Source organism: Rhincodon typus, chromosome 6, assembly GCF_021869965.1.
Source record: "Rhincodon typus isolate 14 chromosome 6, sRhiTyp1.1, whole genome shotgun sequence".
NCBI lineage: Eukaryota > Metazoa > Chordata > Chondrichthyes > Orectolobiformes > Rhincodontidae > Rhincodon > Rhincodon typus.
In genome coordinates, this window is record NC_063337.1 from 34,232,102 (window position 1) to 34,245,152 (window position 13,051).

At 39.3% G+C, this 13,051-nt stretch overlaps 1 protein-coding gene across 1 annotated transcript in view; it reads left to right on the forward strand.

Moving 5' to 3' along the window:
- Positions 1-203: 203 nt before the first annotated feature.
- The window catches only part of rnf6 (ring finger protein (C3H2C3 type) 6), a 35,760-nt gene continuing 22,912 nt past the window's right edge, over positions 204-13,051 (forward strand). The window contains exons 1-2 of the mRNA XM_048597581.1: positions 204-344; positions 585-666. The gene's annotated coding sequence lies outside the window, so the exon portion shown is untranslated. The remainder of the gene's footprint in view (positions 345-584; positions 667-13,051) is intronic.

Below are 13,051 nucleotides of genomic sequence, written 5' to 3' on the forward strand. Positions count from 1 at the left end.
TAACTTTGATTTTAATAGGGCTTCCTGATGACCTGCTAAGTCAAATATGGTCTTCATTCCAAGGGCATTCTTTAAATATGGCATTTGATTCATATTTTCATATTTGGATCAAGGTTGCTGTCAACCCTGGAGTCATTTTGACAAGTTGACCATGTTTTTAAGCTTCTGACCATCTATCGGGCTATTAGGAAAGAATAATTACTGCAACAAATCAGCAAAATGCAGTTGAAAACACTTGCACTTAGCCACTATAAAACTCTTGAAAATCTAAAGATCTCATAATTATCTCTACAGACCAGAACATAATGATGACAACATCTTGTCAGCAACTGCTGAGAAATCTGGTAAGTCATAGAATAATTTCCATATTGTTCCAAAAATATAAATAGGTAATATTGTAAAGTTCATAGTCCATTATAACAAGCATGCATATATAAGTTGGAGGTCTTTCAAATGCTTTAGCCATATCCTGTAACTTTGAGTATAATTGCTGGTAAGTCAGTGATTTTACTTCATCTGCAAGAGTTACTTTAAAATAAATTAATTTACAACTTAAAACCAAGATAAACCTTTTTTTTTTACAGATGCAGCTTAGCCCAAGTAAAAGTAACAACCTGTCAAAGTATGGAGGAGACTTCTAACACCGATGTTGAAGGCTCCCTACAGGTGATGATCATCTATAGCGTCAAAGTTCAAATAGGCAGCCTGACTGCTGAGTAAGGAAAACATTTCTTCAGTGAGCAGAATCAACATGAGGCTTAGTCTGCAGTGAAAGCTGAATAGTTCCTTTTTTTCTGTTAAGTTGAAGGATTCAAGCTTACAAGGGAGACAAAGCAGGAAAAAAACAAATAAGATAATGCCATACTTAGATTTTCCAAGCTTGAAGCAGGAAACTCGGCTGCTTTGTTTCTGATGTTGAGGAAAAATGAGTTTAAGAATTCCTTGATTTCAATGTAAGAATAAGGGAAAAAGATTTGGGATAATATATTTGGACATTAGCAAGATTAAAATAGTTAAGGATACGAGCAGTTGTAATGAGAAGAAAGAAGCTGGGGATGAAATACTCACTATCAAAGTATGAATGCTTTCTTGTGTCCTTCCTAGGATTCAAAAAGGGGAATAAAGACCATATTAGTCTTTAGCCTGTCTTATTCCCCTGGCTATCCAAAAGTACTTTGCAGCCAATTAACTTGTTTTGCTATATCATTACTGCTCTTAATCATGTACTAATGATCACCAGTTTGCACATGGCCAGTTCTTACAGCAAGTGATCAAGGGAGACATTGCCCAAATTTCTTGTGACGCAATTGTCCTGGGTTGTTTTTTGCAGTGTTTGTTGCCACTTTTGGCATGTAAAAACTGATGTAAATTAAGCGCAAATGTCTATTGTGTCCTATTCCGGAGACCATCAAGCTTTTTCTTAAAATGATGTATTCCTTCAGAAAATAAAGACTTAATTATTTTGTTGTTCAGTTGAGTGTTTTTGTGAAATGCATAATGAAGTGGATGAGTGTTGTCCACTTGAAGTTATTGCTCAGCCTTGATTGAATGTCTTTTTCAAAGATCAAAACATAATCCTGTGCAGCTCAAAAGGTTACAACTATTGCGATTCATCCTATTTTACTATCAGAGGTGGTGAAAGTTGACATGCATGCCATGTTTGTTGTATTTTGATTTACTAACCATTTTGCAATACTATAATGATATATGCAACAAAATAATGTAAAATAAATTTTATTCCTAATCGTTCATGTTTGACATTACATTGGACAACTGTGAAACACAACATCTGAATGCTTGACAGCAACACTTCTGGCTATTTGCTTGTCTGATTTGAATCAGAACTTGCATATTAATGGAGTCTGAATTTCAGTTTACTCAGGGTGTGTTAGCTCTAATGTGTCATTGTGATCTCTAAAGTTTTAGCGCCAGGCTTACTGGAAGAGAAACTTGTTTGTGATTTAGCTACTAGTTTCTTTCTGCATCTGTTCCATTGCTACATCCTGTCACAGATGAATTTTTATGGCTTTACTATGTGGTGACTATTTGGGCAGGTTATAACTGTAGTGTCACAGAAGTAATTATTATTATTAAAATTTGAATTATAGTCAGAATTACCTTGTGAAGGTAACCCTAGCCTACCCATTTGAAACTGAGCAGATCCAATCACAGAAGAGCAATTTTGTGTTGTCTTTCCAACCTCATTCATTCATTTTTTTTTTGACTGGCATAGTGTCATAGTCTGTCTTATCTAAACGTTTCTTTTCCTCTGCCTTTACCTTATTTTCAAAAACATACTGTTATAAAGTATGAATAAAGTTTATTTCATAACGATTCAAAGTTGACATTAAGGAATAAAACAAAGGAGCTGTTCCTTTCAGAATGTGCCACTCTTCATATATATACATATACAGCTTGTATTTACAATGTTTACTATGTCAAACATACAGCCAGAGGGAGATCTCATGGTTCAGCCAGAGAAGTTTTTAAACAGTTACCAACACCTCTGTGTACCAGTCTGATGGACCTTAATCATTGGCAATTCCCACTTGAGCCTTTGCAACAGCTGCCACAAGCTTTAGAATGTCTCCCAGCAAGGAGTCTTGGATCTTGGAATGTCAGTCTGAAAAAGTAACAATAATTACAAAAGGAGACCAGCAGGTTTTGACAGACCAAACAGCATCCTCCAGCTGCAGTTGATGGTTACCTCAATGTGTCACTGGAAATGTACTGTAGAAAATGGAGCCACTCGGGATGATCCTTAACAAAAGCCAGGCTGCTTATGTGCAAAGCATATTTCAGAAGTTGCTGGACAACTATGTCTTTTCTGCTGCATTTACCTCTTCTTCCATTCATTTCGGAACAAATGAATGTCCAGTAGTAAAACCATTGTGGCTGCTTAGTTAAGTTATTTTTGAATGTCCTGAGACAGCCAGCAGTTAAGGTATTTTGCAAAGTTGTTAGAAAAATGCAAAATAAAAATCAAAAATACTATATAAACTGTAAACAAAAAAGGAAAATGCTGGAAAAGCTCAATAGGTCTGGCAGCATCTGTGGGGAGGAATCAGTTAACATTTCAGGTCAAGTGACTCTTAGAACTAGTTATGTATAACTAGAATAACAAGGTGTAGAGCTGGATGAACACAGCAGGCCAAGCAGCATCAGAGGAGCAGGAAAGCTGACGTTTCAGGCCTAAACCCTTCTTCAGAAATGGGGGAGGGGAAGGGGATTCTGAAATAAATAGGGAGAGAGGGGGAGGCAGATAGAAGATGGATAGAGGAGAAGATAGGTGGCGAGGAGACGGACAGATCAAAGAGGCGGGGGTGGAGATGTAGAGTTAGGGAGGGGATAGGTCAGCCCAGGGAGGATGGACAGGACAAGGGGGTCGGATGAGGCTAGTAGGTAGGAGATGGGGGTGGGGCTTGAGGTGGGAGGAGGGGATAGGTGGGAGGAAGGACAGGTTAGGGAGGCAGGGACAAGCTGGGCTGGTTTTGGGATGCGGTCAGGGGAGGGGAGGTTTTGAAGCTTGTGAAGTCCACATTGGGCTGCAGGGTTCCCAAGCGGAATATGAGGTGCTGTTCCTGCCACCTTCGGGTGGCATCATTGTGGCACTGCAGGAGAGCCAGGATGGACATGTCGTCTGAGTGGGAGGGGGAATTGAAATGGTTCGCGACTGGGAGGTGCAGTTGTTTGTTGCAAACCAAGCGTAGGGGTTCCACAAAGTGGTCCCCAAGCCTCCGCTTGGTTTCCCCGATGTAGAGGAGGCCACACCTGGAACAGCAGATACAGTATATCACATTAGCAGATGTGCAGGTGAACATCTGCTTGATGTGGAAGGGGCCTGGGATGGGGGTGAGGGGGAAGGTGTAGGGGCAGGTGTAGCACTCCCTGCGGTTGCAGGGAAAAGTGCCGGGTGTGGTGGGGCTGGTGGGGAGTGTTGAGCGGACAAGGGAGTCACGGAGTGAGTGGTCCCTCCGGAAAGCAGATAAGGGTGGGGAGGGAAAAACGTCTTTGGTGGTGGGGTTGGATTGCAGATGGCAGAAATTTGAGGATGATGTGTTGGATCCGGAGGTTGTGGGGTGGTACGTGAGGATGAGGGGGATTCTGTTTTGGTTGTTATTGCGGGGAGGGGGTGTGAGGGATGAGCTGCGGGAAATGCGGGAGACACAGTAGAGGCCGTTCTCGACCACTGATGGGGGGAAGTTGCGGTCCTTGAAAAACGAGGACATCTGAGATGTTTGGGAGTGGAATGCCCCATCCTGGGAGCAGATACGGCGGAGGCAAAGGAATTGGGAATAGGGGATGGCATTTTTGCAGGAAGGTGGGTGGGAGGAGGTGTATTCTAGGTAGCTGTGGGAGTCGGTAGGCTTGCCTAGAATACACCTAGAATCTCAAAAGAATGGTTCTTTGACAATGCAACATTTCTTCATAATTGCATTGAAGTCTCATCTTTGACTTCAGTGGTCAAATCTCATTCTTCCCTCCTGAGTCAGAAAATTACTACCAATGGAGTGTGGCTGACAATTGGTTTATCAAAGCAGAGCAGAATCCACTAAGGCTTTTGAGGGGACATTTGGAAAATTAAAACGCAATCCATCAGAGTTGGCCAGGCTTTATGAACGACAAATGGTGTTTGACTGATTTGTTAGAGTTCTTTGGAGATGTTATAAACAACGTGGATATTGGGGGTCCTGTAGATGTTGTATGTCAGGACTCCGAGACGGCATTTGTAATCTTAGGTGACTGAGCCACAACCTAAATGGCACAGGGTCAATAAGCATTATTGCATTCAGAATAAAATTAATAAGTTAACAGCACAAATAAGAATGATAAATGGATATGATTTGGTGGCAGTTACTGAGATTGCAGGGAAACCAAGCTTGAGAATTGAATATCCAAGGGTATTCGTATCTTGGAAGGATAGGCAAGAAGGAAAATGAGGTGGTGTAGCTTTGATAGTAAAGGAAAAGATGTTGTCGTGAGAAATAGTGGAGATCAGAATGTAAAATCATTCTGGGTAGAAATAAGAAAAAGCAAGGGAAAGAAATCCCTGGTAGGAGGAATTTACAGGACCTCAAACACTAGTTCCTTGTTCATACTATGCCTTACTCTGGAAATACTGAGCTTGTAAGAAAGATCCAGCAATAATATAATAGAATTCACCTTGCAGTTTGAAAAGCAGAAGCTGATGTAACAGCATTACAATTGAGTAAAGGTATTATAAAGACATGAGGGAGAAGCTGGCCAGAGTTAGTTAGAAGAGGAGTTTAGCAAGGAAAATTGTGGATTAGGAATGGCAGGTGTTTCTGGGGCTAATTTGGGACAGAAGGCAAAAATTCATCCTAAGGAGAGAACAAAACATCCATGGCTGACAAGGGAAGTCAGGGACAGCATGATGCAAAAGAGAAAGCATACAAAGTGCTGAAGATTAGTGGGAAACCAGAGGATTGGGAAGCGTTTAAATTCTAGCAGAGTACAACGGGAAAAAATCCCATAAGGCAAGAGAAGGTGAAATATCTAAACTAGCTAGTAAGATAAAAGAAGATTGCAAATTTTTTTTTGACATAAAAAGGTAAGAGAGGGCATTAGACTGCTAGAAATTGAGGCTGGAGAAGTAATGATGGGTAACAAAAATGGTGGAGTGTGCATCGGTTTTCAAGTGGCATCTTCTTGAATGTTCTTATCTCAAAACCCCCACACACAGACGTTGACATCAACCCATTGTCCTAATCTCTGTTTGCAGCTATTCAATCCCCCAGACTGACCTTTTAGCCGTTCCTTTGTCCAACTGTTTTTCTCTCTCCTTGGGCTGAGTCTCCACCAATTGTTCTCTTCTCTCTCCTCCACCTCCATCATCATCATCATCATCATCGTCTGCATACATACCAAACATTCCCTAACTAGTATCGGTTCTGAGGAAGGGTCATTGGACCCAAAAGCTTAAGCCTAATTTCTGTCCACAGGATACTGAGGCCTGGATAAACTAGACATGGAGAAGATGTTTCCCTTAGTAGGAGAGACACAGGCTCAGTATGAAGGGACTATCAGTCAGATCGTGGTGAATTTGTGGAACTCATTGCAAAAGCAGGCTGCGGAGGCTAGGTCATTGACTTTATTTAAGACCTAGATAGATAGGTTCTTGATTAGTAAGGGGATTGAAGGTTATGGGGAGAAGTCATGAGAGTGGCATTTAGAAACATATTGGCCACGATCAAATGGTGGACCAGATTCGATAGGTTGAATGGCCTAATTCTGCTTCTACATCTTGGGGCTTATGGTCCTGTGGCAGGATAAGGGGGATAACGTGGTTGCATGGCTTGGTGGGGGTCAAGTTTGACAGTGGGATGGCAGGGGGTTCAGATCTTCAGGGTCCATAGGTGGTTGGGGGAGGTGACATATCTCAGTTCCCAGGAGAGTGGTGTGTCAGGTCCCAGGTAGGGATTGGAGTGTCTCATATTAGGGCTTGGGGTATTTAAGGGGTCTTGGAGAGCGGCACTTAGGGTGACTGAGGTAAGTTTGGGATCAGTTTCGTATTAGTCAGGAGTTAGTCTAATTTTTCCTGAATAACTAGGACTTAACTTCATGTACTTAACAGAATCCTTGATATTCTTTGATTTAAATAAATGCTATCAGAGGCTTTCAGGGGTAGAAGAATTGACAAGTGGAATCTTCATTTCCGGGACAATTCTTTTGCAGTCTGTTGCTATAGAGATTTCCCAGGATCTCCTGGTGTAACTACTATCTATGATAGAAAATTGATCATTTGGCCATTAGGAAATCTGTGCCATTATAAACTTTTTTTAACCTGTGAACAGAGTGTGTTGCAAATACAGCGGAGTTGGGAGGAGCATTTGCATTGAATTTGTTTTCAAAAATGGCGTGTAGAACAGAGGAATTTTCTGAAGTGTTTAAAAGCTACATTTGTATAAGTCATCATGCAAAGAGATGCCTGCAGTGTGCTTGTAAATGTGTAGTTTGTGAATATTTAAAATAGTATGCATTAAATTACTCAGTTCCTGTTTGAAATGCTTTCTTTAACTTCTATATAAGGCGGATTAGGAAAATATAGTACTTTATTTCTCTTCTACAATACAATTGCATTTAATAGTGAAGTTCAGCATTCAGAAATCACCTGCATCCAATTTGCGTAATATTGCTTGTCACCTTTTTACAGATAGTTTGGAAAAGGTAACCATTTGAACGAAATGACGAGGTAGCCTGACTGAGTCGGTAGTCACTGTTTTGAACTAAGATCGCAATTTATACTATTGTACTAAAGATAAAAATAACTTAAATTTATGTAGGTTCTTTCATGTTCTCAGGAAGCTCCAAATTACTTAATAGCTGACTTAAAAACTTCCTGATGTAGAGTTCGTTTGTAGAATTATTTTATAAGATATAGGTACTGTAGACCAGACTGGCATTTGTTGCCCAGCTCTAATTGCTGTTGAAAATGTGGTTATCAACCCTTTTCTTGAACTGCTGCAGTCTATTATGTGTTACTTCATCCATTGTGTTGTTCAGGAGGAAGTTCCAAGATTTTGACCTAGTGATGGTAAAGGAATTGTGATATACACCATCCTGACTTGGAAGTACGACATGGAGAGGAACCTGCAGGTTGGTGGCATTCACGTGATTTGCTGCCTTTGTTTTTCTAGGTCGTAGAGTTTATGGGGTTTGGGCAATGCTGTCGAAGAGTAAACATTAAGAGGATGTTTCCCTTCATGGGAGAGTCCATGACCAGAGGGCATAGTCTCAGAATGAAGGGTTGCCGATTTAAGATTGAGTTGAGGAATTCCTTCTGTCAGAGGGTTGAAAGTCTTTAGAACTACTTGGAACAGAAAACTGCAGGTGCAGTGTACTCGTGTATACTTAAGGCTGAGATAGATATATTCTTGATCAGTAAGGATTATGGAGAAAAGGCAGAACGTGGTCGTGAGGAGTGTCAAATCAACCAAGATCCTATTGAACAGTGTAGTATGCTCAAGGGGCTAAATGGCCTACTCCTTATATTTATTTCTTATGTTCTTATGATCCTTGCTGAGTCACTGCAGTGCAACTTGTAGAAGTTGAACACTATTGCCTCTGTGTGTTGGTCATGGAAGGTGGTGAATGGAATGCCATTGGATTGCCTTGCTTTATTTTCATTGTGTTCAAGCTTCATGATGGAGGTGCACACATACAAATGGAGAGAATTCCATCACAATCCTGACTTCTACATTCTGGATGACAGCCAGAATTTAGGAAATCAGGAGGTGTTACTCACCACAAATTCCAGTCTCTGATGATTCTTGTAGCCACACTATGTATAAAGCTGCTCCTCAATTGTGGACTCTCAGCTCAAGCTTTGACCTAGTTGCATTTGTAGTCAGTGGCCTACAGATCAGAAAAAAGCACTGATTCTGAATGGACTGACTGCACATTATCATGGATTTGGACAGCACAAATTTTTTTACAGCTCCTAGCAGATTTATCTGTCTTTGTCTTCTGAGTTAACGGATTGTTTTTGTTATGAGACTTACTTTGGATTTCTTCCTCTGGCTTCAAGCTAGAAAAGTCTTACCATCTCTGCTGTAGTACAGACTCTGTGTCCAGACTGAGTATGAGCATGTAACTACATTCTGCATGGTGAATGAAGAAGTTTAGGCCTGTTATAATTCCATTCAGCTGTTTATGTTTACTTCCAAATTTAACTGCTGTCTACTTATTTGTGTGAGCAAATAGACAAATATGAAGAAACCTTCCTGACTTCTTTAACCTATCACCACAGCAATGTGACATGCATAGAGTATCCCAAACAGAAATTTACATTTAACTTTTCCCTTCAAAACTGATCCTTTGGCTCTGACATCCACGTCAACCGTTTAAATTTCAAATGAAGTCCGGGCAGTCTGTGTCAACCTTACTGGTTTTACCATGAAATGCCCTAATTTGCAAAGGTACTTTTAGTTTCCTTAATTTTAGAACAGCATGATTAAACCCTTGCTGAAAACAACTGTAGATATCTTTTAGATGTTAGCTGTAGACAACCGTGTGTACACTTGAGGTGTTCAAGAGAACATTTGATCATTACTTGGATAAAAATGATGCTCAAGAGTATGGGGAAGAAGCAGGAAACTGGCACTAGGTTCTTTAATTTTGATCAGAGGAAACATCCAGAGTTTGGGAATGAAGAAAATTTTTAGTTTGTTTTGGCAGCTTTAATTACAATCCTCTGTTCATACAAAAGGTAGCTGGAATGTTTTTTCCTTCCAAGTATTTATCTGATTTTTCTTTTGAAAGTTATTATTGAATCTGTATCCACCAACTTATTGGGTGATTCAACCCGAATCCTACTGATTCATTGTGTGGAAATTTTTTTTCATCATGCTGCCTCAGGTTCTTTTGCATGTTGTCTTAAACTTGTGCTGCCTTTTTTCACCAGCTCTCCAGCCACTGAATACAGTTTCATTTCAATTCTAAACTCTTCATGATTTTAAACACCTCAGCCAAATCTTCTCGTAACACTTATTAATCTCTAAGGTTTTGCAGTAGATTTGTAGCTCAGGTTGTGGGTGTTGAGGTTGGTTGGCTCGCTGAGCTGGTTTGTTGTTCCGCAGGCGTTTCGTTACCATGCTGGGTAACATGCTGCACTGATGATGTTACAACAAACCAACTCGGCGAGCCAACCAACCTCAACTTATTAATCTACAAAGATAATGCTTTCAGTCCATCTACGTTACTTGTCATCCTCATTCCTGGAACCGTTCTAATAAATATCTTCTGTATCTGCTCCAAATTCTTCATGTTCTTTCTGAAGTGTGATACCCAGAATTAACGCATTACTCCAGCTTGCTCTTTTTATGTAGGTTTAAGCAAAACATCTTTGCGATATGCCCAGGTTCTTATGTGCATTTTTATTAAGGACTGGAGTTAACCTGTTTTACCACCTTCCAAATTTGTGAATGGAGGATGCTGTGACAATGATGTTGTCCTTATACCCTGGGTGAAATAGCACAATTTATTACATGTTGCTTACTGATTCCAAATTCCAAAATATGTCACCTCCATGTTTGTCTGTGTTGAACTTTGCTTGTCATGTATCCATCACCCTGCCTATATTCTCTTTAAATGTATATTATTTTCCTCACTGTTGACTTATTCTTCCAAATTTTGTCATCTGTAGATTTGAAAAATTGTGCACAGTGCCCTCAACATGTCAGCACCAGTGACACTAATACTGATCTTCAGCAGCTTCTTTGTATACTTTCTTTCAGTCTGAAAAGTAGTCATTCACCCTAACTCTTTATTCTGCACAACCAACTCATTCTTTTGCTATCTTATGTTAACTATTCTAGTTTACAAAATAATTAATTGTATTGTGTGGCTGCTCGATTGATTTGATTTGCTGCTGCAGACACTGTTGAAAGTATAATTAATCGGTTTTATACTGGGTTAATTTTTTAAAAATGAGTAAAGTGTATTTAATTGTAAAATGATTCAGTCTTATTTCACAGAATAGCAACGAGAATTTTGATTTTCTGAACTTTTCAACGATAGGTTCCTCTGGGCTAGGATATTTTGAGATGTTATAAAATTAGTTAGTAGTGGTTGTGCTGTTTGCTACATTTATTTTCATATTGCTGCAGGAAACTTTTAAATTAGTCAACAGATTACAATAGAGCAATAATAAAACAGGTTAAGAAAGCATTTATTTTTAGTAGTATTATAGCAAATATTTGGCATTACAGTTAAGGAAATGACACTATTGAAAGTGATCCTGTCTTGTGGTCAGGGTTCTATGATTATAGATCACTCAATCTTCTGCATTATTGGTGTAGATCACAGCATCCATTTTATTTTGAATTATACTTTTGGAAATATGTACCACATAGCCATTATTATGAACTTTTCCAAAGTAAAATTGAATTTAAAAATAATTTCAATTGTGTTTCGAGGTGAAGTTGCTAACACCGTATTTGCGTAGCAATTATAATTGATACCTTGCATTGAGAAACAGTTCAAAAGTTTAGTTGTTAAAATGTTCTGGTTTCACTGTTACATCTCCAATCAGCAATAATTTGTGCAGTTTTATTGAGAAACACACAATTTACCATCACTCTTGATCAGAATATCCTTCTATTAGATGCTGCAGTCCTAGTTGAAAGAAATATGGAATTACTCTTTGCTGGATTGCTGTGATAAAAGATTTAACAGTCCATCACATGGTGCCAGAACTTTAAACATTCATGCGACAAAATAGCTGGAGATGTACAGACATCATATAGACCATCTTGAGTCCCTTCCATACAGATGTAATTTCATTGAATTGCATGTAATATTTCTGTGTAATGACAGTACTCACATGTGATCAGCTTTGAGATCCATGGTTTGTTGTATGCTGCACCTCATTGCATTAGAACTGCACGGTACCACATTTGGATCTTGAGCAAAATGTGGGAAACAGCACTCGAGGATAGTGACCAATTGAGAGGATTTCAATTTTAGACTTTAACAAGAACCCTGCAGCAGGAGCCAATTGAATACAGGAAAATATAAGAATTAATAATAACATCTCAACTCTAAATTGTTGACCCTTTGTTCTAGACTCCCTAGCCAGTACTTCCCATAAATAAAGGCAAAATACCATAGATACTGGAAATCTGAAACAAAATTAGAAAATGCTGGAAGACCTCAGTAGACCTGGCAGCATCTGTCGTGAGAGAAACAGAGTTAATGTTTCACGTCTGATTTATAATTCTTTTTCAAAATTCACTTCCCAGCAATCTATAAAGCAAGTATATCCTTCTATAAATATGGAAGCCAAAATTGTGCATAATATTCTAGATATGGCATCGCAAAACTCCAGACAATTGTCACAAGCTCTCTTCGTTGTTGAATTGCAATCCCTTGCAATAAAGGCCAGCATGCCATTTACTTTCTTAACTGCTGTACATACTTGCCAACATTTTGTGTTTTTGTACATTTGCACCCTAGTCTCTCTGAACATAAGCGTTTATAAGTTGCACACCTCTTTAAACAAAAGGTTTTCTCTTCTCACAATCAAAATAAGTAACCTCACGTTTTTGAAAATCCAATTATGTTGCATTTACTGGCTCCTTGTTATCTACCATATTAGTTGCATCCTTAAAAATACTCTAACTGATTTGTCAAACAGGATTTCCCCTTTTGTAAAACCAGGCTGTCCTGATCTGAACATATTTTGTTTTTCCACGTTCATTGTTAAGAGTTTCTTGATAGACTCCCAAAAACTGATGTCAGGATATTTGGTGTTATTTTTCTTGTTCCCTAATTTCTTAAATTTTGGCCTTACATGTATCAACTTCTAACCTGCTGGAACCATTCTCCTGGAGAACTTTGAAAAGTGCTAGCCAGCACATCCACTGGTTCTGAAGCTTTAGCTTTTAAAACCCTAGGGTGTAGGTCATCAAGTCTTAGAGATTTGCTGGATTTTAGTCCCTTACATTTCTGAGGTACTTTTTCCTGTGTTGATATTAACTTCCTTAATTTCCTGACTATTAGTCTCTAGGTTGCCATCTATTTCTGGGTTGTACTTCAGCTAAACCTTCCTTGTTTCCCTGTGTTAACTATCCTGTTTGACCCACATTCATCCCAGTCTTTTCACCCTTCAAAGATCTGAAGCCATCCAAGTACCAACATTATTATTCATTCTAGGCTCACCAGTTGTTGCAGCAAAAATATCAAAACTCTTCAGCATTTAATTGACTTTCAGAAATAACCACCTAAACTAGTACTTCGCTGTTGTGCACGGGAAGTAGAAGAGTGCTGAAATTGTGTCAAAAGTGGTTGAAATGCTGCCACCCAGAATGATGGCATTGGGGAGAAGCCAGGTTTATAGCTTTTATTAAAGTACAGAAGGGGGATCAAGTTGGATGCATAAATAAAACATTATGTGGATACCTACTGGACAACAGAATAGAAACAGGGAAGGTGCACAAAAAAAGACCAGGAAAGGCAGAACCTTCTGAAGAAGGGTCACTGGATCTGAAATGTTAACTCTCCTTTCTCTCCACAGGTGCTGCCAGATCTG